The 13,588-nt window shown below is 41.1% G+C and overlaps 1 protein-coding gene across 2 annotated transcripts in view; it reads left to right on the forward strand.

Moving 5' to 3' along the window:
• The first annotated feature begins 7,473 nt into the window (after positions 1-7,473).
• The window catches only part of nrip1b (nuclear receptor interacting protein 1b), a 47,700-nt gene continuing 41,585 nt past the window's right edge, over positions 7,474-13,588 (forward strand). For both annotated transcript variants that reach the window (XM_069672482.1, XM_069672473.1), the window contains exon 1: positions 7,474-7,689. The gene's annotated coding sequence lies outside the window, so the exon portion shown is untranslated. The remainder of the gene's footprint in view (positions 7,690-13,588) is intronic.

Raw genomic sequence — 13,588 nt, forward strand, 5'->3', positions numbered from 1 at the left:
TCTCGGATCAGAAGAAGCTCTCTCACCTCGCTGTCTGGTGCATCTTGCTCTAAACAAAGAACAAGGTTGTTGTATGTTTTTCTTCTGTATTTACGCGACAGTGACCAGAACTTCAATGCGCGTCATAACATCGCGCCGGAAAGGGGGGCGGAGATTAACGTGTCGGCCCTGGTTTTGTGTTCCCTTCATTGCCGATCAGAGCCGAAGCAATAATTACCCGGGTCTACTGCAGAGTCATTTGACCTGGGTCTGATTGCACATTGTAACCTTTCCCACTAAACAAAAAAGCCAGGTGTTAGTGGGTTTTGTGAACAGTGGGAAAGGGGCTTAACAGCACTGGGGAGCTCCTTCAGTGACAGACTGCTTCAACCGCGGTGAGTGACAAAGACATCCAACAAATCCTTCCTTCCTGCTGCAGTCAGCCTTTTCAATTAAGCCTGCTCCCAGTAGAGAATACACTGACTGAACACTTCAGTCATATATGTGCAATAATATAAGCGCATTCAATGTACATGTTTAACTATTTTTTGCACTTTTCTGATAAAGGTAAAATACAACATGTGCAATAACTCCTCAAACAATACCACATGAGTGTGTTCCTTACTGTTCTCTTTACTGTGTAACACCTGAAGATTCACCATTGTGGGATCCATTAAGCCTTAATGGAGGAACCTTAATGATTAAGGTTTTCTTATTCTTCAGAAGCTAAGAGAGCCTGTGGAAAATATAACAAACACGCCACTTGTTTGCTCGCACATGTCTCCGGTGGGAGACGGAGCAGCAGGTGAAAGGAACGAACCAGGTCACTTATGATAACCTGTCTTTTCATCACGACGGCTTTCTGTCTTCTCTGCTGGGAGGAGACACAATTCTGAATCCATGTACAAATACATCACTGTATTACAAATGCTTTGTGAGCAAACAAGCAAGGTACATGTTATTGTTGTTTTTATCTTTCGCACAAAATCTTTCAGTGGCTCAACTCAGCTGAGGAGACACCATGAAGCTAGCAACAGCAGCTTGCGACAATGCCCCTAATTATACATGACTTTAAGCCTCTAATTAATTCAGTGGGTTGAGTTATACAAAAATTCAGCCCCCAAACAGTTGTCATAATTTGGGAAATTAGCTATAGATACCAAAAGTGTATTTGTTTATTTTTGTACCAGGCTGTAAACATGTTTTTTTCTGCTGTAAAGTTTGACATTTTAACATGGAGGTCTATGGGATCGACTCTCTTTCAGAGCCAGCCTCAAGTGGCCACGGGAGGAACTGCAGGTTTGGAACTCCTGCATTGACTTTATTTGTCCGCCCCAGAGGTCACCTCTCGGTTCTGCTGTGTCATATGTTATAGTAGAAGCTTCCCTGCAGCTGTATACGTGAGGAATGTCACAACCATCCCTTACTCATTCCAGTTCAAAGGTTACAGTATGGTGTGACTTCCAGAGGGCCCTCCCACTGCACCTCGCACCTGCCTCCCCCCTCCAAGAGGGCCCTCCTTCATTTCAAACCTTGGGAGACACTGCAGCTGAAATTGGGGAGTAGAGGTCAAAGGTCGAGGGTTAATGTCTGCTGACACTCTGGCTCCCTCCCTCTGAGACAATCAGGCGTCTGAATCTAAACCCTCCTCTGTTTGCAGTGCAGGTCCAAAAGGACGCCGCTGCAGGACTGACCTTTGCCCATGCATTCATATGTGTTCCATGTATTTGTTTTTGTCTTTAGCGTGAAATATTCAGAAGAGTACAGTACATGTTTGTAAAAGACACATTTTAAACCGGCTGGAGTCAGATTATTCTATGCCCGGATTGAGGAAATTCTCAAATCGTTTCTCATCTGAAAAACTTGACTGATAATCTGCCCCAGTGACCGCTGAGTGAACTTGTGCTGACATGCAGATCGAAATGGATATAACAGTGTTTTACAGACGAAACATATCTGATATCTCTGCTTAAAATGTTGCCTTGCAGAATACTTTTATCTGAAGGAAGTTGTTTAATGCTAGTTACAATTTTCTTTGTGATGTTATGACATGATATGCACCTTGGTATATCTATTTATTGACCTATATACAAGGCAACCTGTTACATAACCTATATTACCAGATTGTATACTTTTGCACCCTTTACCATTGCACTACTGTCTCACTGTCTACAAATGTCATTGTTGTTTTTGTTTCATATATGTAGAGATATTTATTTATCTATAGGCTTGTATAGTAGTTTAAAGCCCTTTTCCCACTGGTCAAAAAACCTGCTAACACCCGGTTTTTGTGCTTAGTGGGAAAGGTTACAACCAACATTCAGTGGGATTGGCAATGATGGGAACACAAAACCCGTGTTGACACGTTACTCTCTGCCTCCTTTCCGGCGCCATGCTATGCTCCGTCGGTAACTTCTGTGACTCCTCGTCATCTCAGCTAATTCCGCCCGTCTCCGTCCGAGCAGCGCTTGAACATCGTTCCAAATTTGTCTGGCCGAGTTTAATAAACAGACTGAATGAGTAAAAGATACAATAAAGACCTAACCATCGTAACATCTTCACTGTTTACTAACCCTGTCTCCGGCGCGTCTGTGATGTCGGTGACGCAGCAGTTAAGAGGCCAAAAGGAGTATACTTCACTGGCAATGGGAACAGAGACAATCTGCATCTATAAGCGGATCTTCCTGGGTCTGAAAAACCTTCGTCAACATGCTAATTTTGGTGGGAAAGGTAAAATAGTAATTTATATAACTGTGAGCTTGTTGCTATGTACAATTAAGTAATGTAAAACAGGAGTCATATTCCTCGGATGTGCTCGCATACCTGGATCATAACGCTGATTCTGATTGCAGTCATGCCTTTCTCTTGTTGCCATAAGTAATCTCCTAAGATGTGAAAATCTTCTGTTTATTTTGATCACATTCAGTTCAAAAAGTCCAGCTCCAGCCCTGTTTTACACACTTAATACGACACTGTGTTAACACGATTGTAAAAACTGACTCTTATAAAACAACAAACTCCGTCTCCTAATGACGTTTAAATGCTTGTTAACCTTCCCTTTAATAATGCGACACACTTTCCCCGATCTCTGCTTGTTTTGTCACCAGCCACAGCTGTATCAAACCAAACACTTCCTGTTTACATAACCAAGCCCTCTTTATTCCTCATACATAAATAAAATGATGACAAATTGTTTTGAGGAAGGCCTCAGACTTTTCTGTGAGTCAGAGTCTGTCCCTTTGCTCCGGGTCAAAGGACACAGTTTCCTGAACCACATTTCTGTGAAAAGCTTCGGGGCCAAAGTTCAGCCTCTTCTGGCTGGGGGAAGGAATGAAAGGGAGGATATTGTATCTCCATTTATGTGGCATTCAGGGTCAGAGTTCAAAGATGAAAGGTCACTCCAGTTCAGAGGTTACAAGGTGAGATGCCATCCAAATCGCTGAGCCAATCTGATCTTCTGAAACTTCAGAAATCCTGTCCTGAGAGGCCCTCGTGCTGCAATAATCGCACGACAACAATAAACGCAACATCAACTTTTTATGAATAGCACTTTGGCGAGGACTTTGATCACACTTTTAACTGCTGTTGTAGTCAAAATGCAAATTGCAGGTAACACCTATTGTGAGCAACAGCCTTGTAAAAGAAAACTATCCAATTTAGCCGGCTGACGTGTTGAGTGCCGCTTCTGTTTATACTGCTGGCAATGAACTGAATGACTGTTTAAACACCACGGTGAGGGCACTGCAGGTTAGAAGGCACAGTATCCAATTGGCTGAATACAAGTGGCCAATAACCCAGCATGACGTGACAGCAGAGCAGAGCGGGGGAGGAGTCAACCCCCCCATCCTGGGTTTGAAAAGGGAAACAGAGACAGGGATGGGTGGAAGTAGGTTATGTTGTTGTGTTCTTATTCATGAGAACACTGATGTTCCCCAGGTCCTCAGAGACATTATGTTCAAGGCCATGTCAAAGAGACGAGCTGCCGGCCACTGGACCTGATAGCACGGATAAGATGTCAGGAAGAAAGAAAGTTATTAGTATGCACAATCACAAGTTTACATTGACACTGCTGATGGTCCAATGTTAAAGTCACCGCAAACACAAATTCCCAACAGCCTTTAAACTATTGTGTCTTATCTGCAGGTTAGTAAGCATCTCAAACGTATAAGTTCAATCCAAATGATAATTTTTCTCATTTAAGATTCAGTTCACTCTCCTGATAATAAGTTTGAACCGGGCCATGTTTGGATATTTATTACAAAATGATGCTCTTAATTCAACAGACCATAAATAAAGCGGTTAGATTGTAGCACACCCAGCATGATCATCGTCAGCAAACAGAAGCTAAGGCCGTCAACATAAGATTGAGGCCGGACATATGCTTGCTTTTTAACCTTGCGTTAACGTACACAACCGGCTGTGTCATGAACGTAATTATTCACATACTTAACTGTGAACCAGGCGTGTTACTGGAGGATACCTCTAGAGGGCGCACCAGAGAGCTCAGGTCGTACGCAGCTACCTTATGTGCGGGATGTAAACAACAGACATGGCGACACTCGAGGAGGTTACTGTTATGTTCATTCCGTTCATGTGCATACTGCATCTTGCATACGTGTAGCGTTAATTTCTGAGGACGTGCTTCACAGAATGGTAATTGCATGGCAGCCATCATGCGCAAGCGAAGGTGTAGTTTAAAGCAAGTACTGTATATCTCCAGCTGCTAATGGTCCACTTTCGTGTGTCGACTGGATTTGCAGTGTTTTTCTTTTGCATGTGTTTTCTGGGTTTGTGTGTTTTTGCATCGTTTCTGTATTTGCAGCGGGTTTGATGTTGATGCATTTGTTTTGGCCTTTTGCAGCAAAAATTTTTTTATCTGGTTTTCTAATACTTAATACATAAGTTTATTTATAAGAAGTTTATTTTAACTCAGATTTTGGTGTATGCATAATAAGACTCTTAACTTTAATAACACATATCTATTCTTACTACTTAAAGCCAAACTCCCTGAGGCTTTAAAACTATAACTTCATAATGTTGATGAAAAACATGAAGCCATATTAAAGTAAGTCAAAGTTTCCATTACAGGCACATCTGTTGAGTGTGAATGACACCCCGCTTCACACTTTAGTGACACACGTTCACACCTGCGAGCTGCCTCGGTGCCTTGTTCAAGGGCACCTCGACGCAGTTGATGTTGTTCATTTTCTCCACTTGGTCGCTGTGTGCTGAGCCAGGTAGTAAATCTGCACCACTATGGCAGATATATTCTTTAAACTCTCATAGTTTGGAGCTCGTCCAAGGAGAGGCCTAATGATTTGTTTAGATGCTGACTAAAAGGTTGGTTGGGGAACTTCTTACTTAATTCTTTTACTTAAAGGCCATTTTATTAACCTGCTAATGCTTTAAGGGAATAGGAGAAGGAATTATTGTACATTCTGTAGTAATATGGGTACATTAATTGGTAATTAACTGTTCACTATAAAACAAACACGTGGTGATAAGTAAGGAGATTGGCTTATGATGTAAATTTTACTTTCGTTTTCTGTTAGCACAAAAGGAGGACAATCTTATTCCTTAAATAAAAAACAAAGTGCTTTGAAGATGATCCAGTCAATTTATATTTCGGCCTTTCAGGGTCACACTGGTGACTTCATGTTTCACTTCCATAAAGCTGTGAAACTTATGAGAGTCACATCGATTAAAAAATGTTCAAACTAAATGCAGCTGAGTCACATATACGCAGACTTTTGGTCCTTAGACTGGCTGAAGCTCGACAAATACTGGATCCTACATTTCCCACAATGCAACTTAATAGTATTTTATTTTGAACATCCAGTGCCCGGACCGAGATAACCCTGATGATATCATCTGGGTTTGTTTTTTTTCAGGGTTGCCACAGTAGACATTATAAATATGTTTTCAGCACAGACTGTAGATAAGAAGTGGACGTAGCCATTGTGACATTAACCAACAATTTGTGGAAAAAATGCCAGAAGAGACCATATTTTTATACCCGAGGGGGGAGTTGTACTTGGTGATTTCCCATCACTACGCTGTCTTTTCTGCTCGGAAAGACCAACAACAATCCTGACTCCCTCAGACATGCTGCCACAAATACATCCATGTGTGACAAACAAGTTAACAAGCCAGGTACAGTGTACAAGACACAGAATACCTGCTAATTAGTGCTCACAACTTGTCCTTGGCCTGTTAATGTGATATCCACACTTCATGACATATGTAGGATATTTGCAGGCCTTAATATGAGGAAGTAAAGTGGGTAAAATTCAGCCCCTGTGAAGTTGTCAGGAATAAAGACCAAACAGTATTTTTGTACCAGGCTGTGAACATGTTTATTTCTGCTGTAGCGTTGGACGTTTTAACATGGGGCTCTATGGGGAATGACTCACTTTATGAGTCAGCCTCAAGTGGTCACTCGAGGAACTGCAGGTTTTAAGTTATTCAGCCCCAGGGAATGTCCCTTGTTTTTTACAGGCTGAGTGGAGCTCCCCCTTAAAAAGTACACTGTGTGTAATATCGATGGAGTCCCTGTAAAACCAGGACGTTTAAAGCTTCCTTCCTCGACTCTGTGTCCTGCTCATGTTTTACTGTAAAGCCCTTTTTGGAGATTGTTGTGTTTAATAGAAAGAGATGAAAGTGGAAGTCACTGATGCTTTTTTCCACGACAGGAAACTTTAATAGTACTGTCCCTGTTAATAGTTTCTGAATCAGGATGATAATCAGGGTTTCTTTGTGAGTACTCTTACACATATAAGGAATTTGTCTTTGTGTTTTGGTGCAAAACAATTAACCTAGAAAATGAATCAAAACAAAGCAAGTACACAGCAGTACTCCCACAGCTAAGAAAGTTAAATAAATAAAAATAATTGGAAAAATAGATAAATAAATAAAATAATATTATAAGAAACATGCACAATATATGTTTTCTAAGTGTGAAGAAAGAGCTGTACAGAGACAATGTGCAAAACAGGGAGACAACTACCCAGTGTGCTTTAATGTATTGATAACAGTGTTACAACTGATACTTAAATTAACATGGTGACAATATGCAAACATTGCAGACATATGGACAACATAAATGTGTACAAAGGAAATTATTGTATAACTTTATCTAAATAAATTAAAAAACACTGAAATAAATCAAAATAAGATAATGAGATTGGACAAATAAACTACAATAATATACAGTTAAAAATCACAACAAGTAACAAGAGACAATTATTCCTCTTTAAAAAAATTATTAAAACTTAAATTGATATTATAAAATGTATAAATGGTTATGGTTAAAAAGGAACCGACTATTATTATTATTATCATTATGAGCAGGGTTAGTGTGTACAGCAGCCCAGCGGAGGCTTGTTCCTTTAAGGGTGGTGTCAGCGGCGGGCGGGCGGAGTAGGAGGAGTGTGGCTGTCTCCGCTCACTTCTCCACAGCGAGGGGACTCTGAGAATAAACAATTCCCTCAGACTGCACGCCACACACCTCTGCCCGCTTTCAGTCGCAGCACAAAAAAACGAGGCATTATTTTGGACTAAAATTTTGATTTTTTTAAAGCCTGCCTCGCCTTCCCTGCTTCCTGCCGAGAGTGTCAAGAGGACAGACGCGACCGTTTTCAGTGGATTTGCCTCCTCCTGTCGAATAATAACGATGCGCCTCTCCGGCTGACTGTGGGGTGGACAACGCAGGTAGGGGCTCTACGTGCTGTAGATAAACGCACTGTCATTTCAGGGGGATTATTATTACCACTGGGGTTGAAAATTCCACATACAGAACGCGGTGTCGAGGATTATTGTAGGTGAAAGCGTGTTTTTTTTCGAGGATAGGAAGCGTTGTATGTGTGTCGTAAGGCGAGCAGAGGCGCATATGGATATAGCGATGAAAACGCTGCATAAAGAAGTGAATAGACCTGGCTGTGTGCGGGGCTATACGCTCCTGTTAGAGCCCACAAAACGCTCAGTAATAGCGACCACTGTCTGTGTTCCCATGCTATTATATTCCGGGTAAATTTGGCCTGTAAATGAGGTATTAATGTGTCAAAATGGGCTGAATTTAATTTATCTTCATGTACGGACCGAGCGCAGCCAAATCCAATGTAACCGGAGTGTAATTTAGGCTACTGTCACATACTGTCCACATGAGGACTGAATGAATAATGACACCTTATGGCCTAATTTAATAACAATACACACTGTGCGGCTGTCCGTGTCACCGTGTTGTAATGGAACGTTAGCAATGTGAATCTAGTTCATCACATTGGGTCAAAACAGTAGACAGCCTCCTATTTATAAGTCGTTTTAGCACCACCAATGGGAAACACTTCACAGTTACACTAGTCTGTACATTACTACTGGAAGCCATGCGCTAAATAGAGCTTTGAATGAACGTCAAGGCCTTGAAAATGACCTAATGGCATAAAGTCATAAAAAGGGTTATTGAGGCTAATTGATGAGAAATCTTCCTCATAGACATACTATTGTGAGCGCTTTACTCTCATATGTTTTTGCTACATTGTAGTAATTTATGACAGAGCATATTTGTAGTGTTATTTTCAGTTTTAAACATGTCAGTAAACAAAGTAGCAGTGGCACTAACCCATTAGCATGTACAGTGAATACAGTGTAGATATAAGCTGTTGCAAATCCTTGTTTTGCTATCTAATTTTACAAATATAACAATCAGTATGGAGGTAACATTTGGCCCTTTAACGCACTACAAACAATCCATTTAATTAACCCGTATTAATGCTGATTTTGTTTGGCCTTTTTACAGAACATGCAAAAAAAATCTGCATGTCTGTAACCACTGTGAGTTTTTGGACGCAGACTCTTTCAGTCTGCAGCGGGTTGAAGTTGGTCAGTTGCAGCCTGTCACATCACTGTGTCATCATGTCAGATATGTTTTGATAGAGTTCAGAGACTTGGATGTTTTTCAGCGACTGCCAGGGAGGCTTCTTGAATGGCCTTTGCGTAGGTGTTCCTTCTCCTGAAATGTCCTGTTGCTTCACTGGACTTTGTTCCGGTGTGGAGGCAAAAGGTCAGGGGCTGAGGTTTGCTGTGAGTTACAGGAAAGAGGGCAGAGTACGTCTTCAGTTCAGCTTCTGAAAGGGCAGTTTACAAAGCTGCCCAGCTGCAACCTGTTTGGGTTTCATAATAGAAGGATTAGACAAGAAAAAAGAAACGTGTGTTGAGTTAATGTGCTACCTTTCACAGAATCTCTGTAACTTAGACTAAAAAGTAATGTGGGGAAAAGTCAAACTTTTCTAAAGCCTGCTAAATACTGTCTGTGTCTGGGGGTCTGCCTTTTAGCCTTTCTTTTGTTGAGCGTTTAAGCTGCTTAATTATTTGACCTGAACTTACACAAGATGTTCAAGGTAGTTCAGCTTGTCCTCTTTTGCCGTAGATAACTAAAACCTGCACATTTATAGCCCAACTTTTAAAGTTGCTAAAGTGCTGTTGTTTGAGTGTTCTGTGCTGCGTTGGAGAGTTGTAACTCAAAGATCCTATGTGTTGGACGTGGCTCGATTTGACTCGGGCATCTGCTATTGTCCAGGGAGCTGCTGTTGAGTGATGTGCAGTAGCCTGCAACAGAACCAGAGGACATTCAAATGGCCATATGCAAATGATGTCGAGGCTGCTGAACAGTCACAAGACTGGACTCTGCACTCTACTCTCTGATCCACTGGCTCCTCTTCATGACAGCAAGTCTTATCTGCCATCAAAACACCACGGCTGCTTTATGGAGGTGGAATGTTTTGACGTGTGGCGGTGCCTGTGCTCATGCAGGTGCAGTCATAGTCATGCAAGGGATGATGTATCTTCTTATACTGTAGCATAAGTAAAAGTCACTACTGAATCACACTGCTTATTGCTTTTAAGCAGGGCTATTGATTTATCTGCCGATTATTCTCATGATTAATCCGTCAATCTTTTAGTCTATAAAATGTCAAAAAGTTGTGAAAGAGCTCATCAAAATCTCCGAGAGCCCAAAGAGACGTTTTCAAATAGCTTCTTTTGTAAAACCATCAGTCAAAAACCCACAGAAGATTCATTTACTGTCAGAAATTTAGGTTTTAAGTTTCTGCTTAAAAAATGTCTGAAAAGTTGAATCAATAATCAAAATAGTAGCCGAATAATTTTCTTTGGATCAAATAATCGATTAATCTTTTCAGCTCTTAGTCTTAGTGACTTTTTTCCCCTAATAAATTGCTTCCATAAATAACAAGAAAGAAGCAAATCCTCACATCGAAGAATCTGGAGACAGCAAATATTGATACATTTCTGTGAAAAATGACTGTCAGTTATCAAAATATTGGTGATTAATTTTTTCTCCACCGATTAATCGATTAATCATTGCAGCTCTTCTTCTTTGTGACTTTCACTCGCTTTTTTTCTTTGTCATTACATAACAGTAAGTTATTGGCAGATCCTCATATTAAAGAAGCTCAAACCAGCAAATGTTTATTATTTTGGCTTACAAATGACTGAAACGATTATTCGATTATCAAAAAAAGTTGGCACTTTATTTTCTTTCAACCGATTAATCGATTAATCATTGCAGCTCTACTTCTTAGTTGCTTTCCTTCCTCATATTTTACTGCAATTAATTACAAAAGAAGCAAATTCTCAAATGTAAGAAGCTGGAATTATAAGGTTTGACATTTCTGCTTCAAAATGACTGAAACGATTAATCGATTACCAAAAAGAGTTGGCAGTTTCTTTTCTTTCAGCTGATTAATCGATTAATTGTTGCAGCTCTAAAAATGACTAAACGATTAATCAAAAAAAGTACCAATAAATTTTGTCTGGATTGATTAATCATTATAGCTCTACTTCTTAGGGACTTTTCTTTCTCATAAATTACTTCCATAAATAACAAAAAGAAGCAAATCTTCACACAGCTCGAATCAGATAATGTTTGACCTTTATTCCTTGAAAAATGACCAAAACTATTAATCGATTATCAGAATAGTTGGTGATTTCGTTTTCTATTTACCGCAAAAACGATTAATCGATTAATCTTTAAAGTGCTTCTTCTTGGTGACTTTCCTTTCTCCTCTAAATAATTTGATGTAGAAGTGTAGTGTTTTATAAAGGGTGGTGCCACAGATACTGGAGTACCTGCCCAGGCACTTATCTGCACTAACAGCTTCTGTAACTACCACCACCGTGCCAACTCAAACCCTCTCTTTGTAAATCTGTCAGTCACAATAACATGTGACACAGGGCAGACAGAACTGAGGGCGACATCCCGCTTTTTGATTGCTGAGATACTCTGCGAAAACACAAACTAATGTGCAATCTAGCAGAACAAGTGTCATGCATTTACTGCAGAGTTTTTGATTTATTATAGACCTGGGAGCTGCCCAGCACTTGTGTTGTTGGCCACCGAACATTGTTCAAGGGCACTTTGACAGTAGATGTAGAGGAATAGAAGTGCATTTCTCATCTACTTACTGGCTCGTACTTTGTCAGCCCACAGAGGATTCAAACCAGAGACCTTTGGGCCACAGGCTCATTTCTCTAATTGTTTGGGCTCTTTAATATCTGTGCGGAGCATGCATTAAGCCAAATCACTTTATTGTTCTTTTTATTGTTTGTTTATTCAGTGGACACTCTGCTCTGACAGTAATACTCAATACTACTGCTGTTATTGGGCAGAGATTTACACTGCAACAATGATGCTGTAAATTTAATTGTTGGACTAAAACATTAATCTCAAATTACGAGACAAAAACATGACACAAGACCAGTCAATGTTAATCAAAGTGATTGAGGTGGAGCCCTGCTGATGTGCAAATGTTTGAACAATACTGATATTGATGAACAAAACACAGATATGGAGGCTGATATAGTGAACTTTTGATTGATCTGCAATGAAAATAGCCATTTGATTTAGCTCCGATATGACCACGTACACAGAAGTCTTTTATTCTTACAAATAATTTTGTAAAATAATTTTTAACAACCAATTCAAGTGCAGACCACAGACTGCTCAGCTGTAATGCTCTGCTACATGTGCTTCTTTAGATCACCCTTGTTTTCTGCATTATGTGTTCTACAAGAAACTTTTCATCACCCATACTGATATGTCTATGGTAGGCCAATATAGGCCCAAAAATATTGTCTGTACGATGTATCAGTCAGGCTCTGGTTTGAAGTGAACAGTTTGGAGTGTCTAACTATTAAGAGGATGTTAGCACTCCTTCATGACTCTTCTCTGTTCCTCCTCCTCCACACCTCTTATCTTTCAATGGATTACACACACACACACACACACACACACACAAACATACGCACAAGTGTTAGACTACAGTATCATATGCTCAAGTCATGAGCCAGATTGCATAGAATTGGCACGGTGAAAATGTCTTGAAATGAAGATGACAAAGAAGAGGCTAAAACGTCAAGGCTTGAGTGATTAAAGTGTAAACATACACGGATTGATGTAGCGACTGAAGCCAACATAATCGAATAAAAAATGAATACAATACAGACATTAATACTATGAGTGGAGCTTTGCTCGGGGCTGATCTTAACTGAGTTAGGCAGATACATAAAGAGGCATGTGGAACGTGCTGTTTACTGCTTATATGGCATTTTAGTGTAATTCTCTGCAGCTAGAAAATCCAAAGAATAAGAAACACGGCAAGAAACTCCTCAAGTGAAATTTGCAGTCTGAAATCAGATGATTGTGTGGGCAGTATGCGAGTATTCCCACTGTGGGCTGCTGAGAGGAAAGGGTTTGGAAAGGGCTCTCAGTTATAGCAGCACTATCTCATTCAGAGACAATCACTCCGGCTCCTGTTGGTGCTTCTGTCATGAACAGAAGGCAACCAAAGTCAATGGGACTCATTTTGATGACAAGGCAGGATCTGCTAAATGCGTCTTTACAGCCATCGCTCCTGGATGCGGGGCTGGAATGACGAAATGCGAGGGAGAAAGATGGACGCCTCCTCTGCAACCCCTGAGAGCTATACCAGCCAGAGCTCATCTGTTGAATGACTCCCCTCCTCCTCCCTCCTCTTCACCCCCACCTCCAACTCTCCAACCCCTCTGCCTTCACACTTCACCTTGGCCTTGGTGCAATGACAGGCCCCTCAATTATCTCCGCCGATTGATCGCTGCTGATTGCAATTACTGTGAATTATTTAGACTTTGCAGAAATTGCTCACTAAAGCGGAGGGAGACTGAAAGACAAAAGATATTGCGGGTCGAATAAATTACACGTTACCCTCACGAAGCATCGGGCCGCTTTGAAAACAACAGCTGCGGAAGCCTAGCTGTGCCGATCAATGAGGCAGAGCAGGGAAACAGCATCAGAGTACCTTGTACTGTGGTAACATAGCCACCAGCTCAACACCAAACCTGCACCGTCCCTCTCCTCTGATACGTTAAGTAAAGACTGAGGAGAGGGAGCGCGGAGCAGCAGAGCCTCCTGGGTGATGTGAGAGGAGCTGACTCTTTTCCTGGCCGGGCTGGTGTGGTCACAGCAGAGGAGCGGAGTGGAACTGACTCCCTCCCTCCCTCCTTCTCTCCCTCTCTGCCTCTCTTGCTCCTGTAGCAGAGCCGCTGCTGCCCCCGGGCT

The sequence above is a fragment of the Semicossyphus pulcher genome, unplaced genomic scaffold, assembly GCF_022749685.1.
Source record: "Semicossyphus pulcher isolate SPU_LCO1_2020_fin unplaced genomic scaffold, fSemPul1.0.p SCAF_10, whole genome shotgun sequence".
Lineage (NCBI taxonomy): Eukaryota > Metazoa > Chordata > Actinopteri > Labriformes > Labridae > Semicossyphus > Semicossyphus pulcher.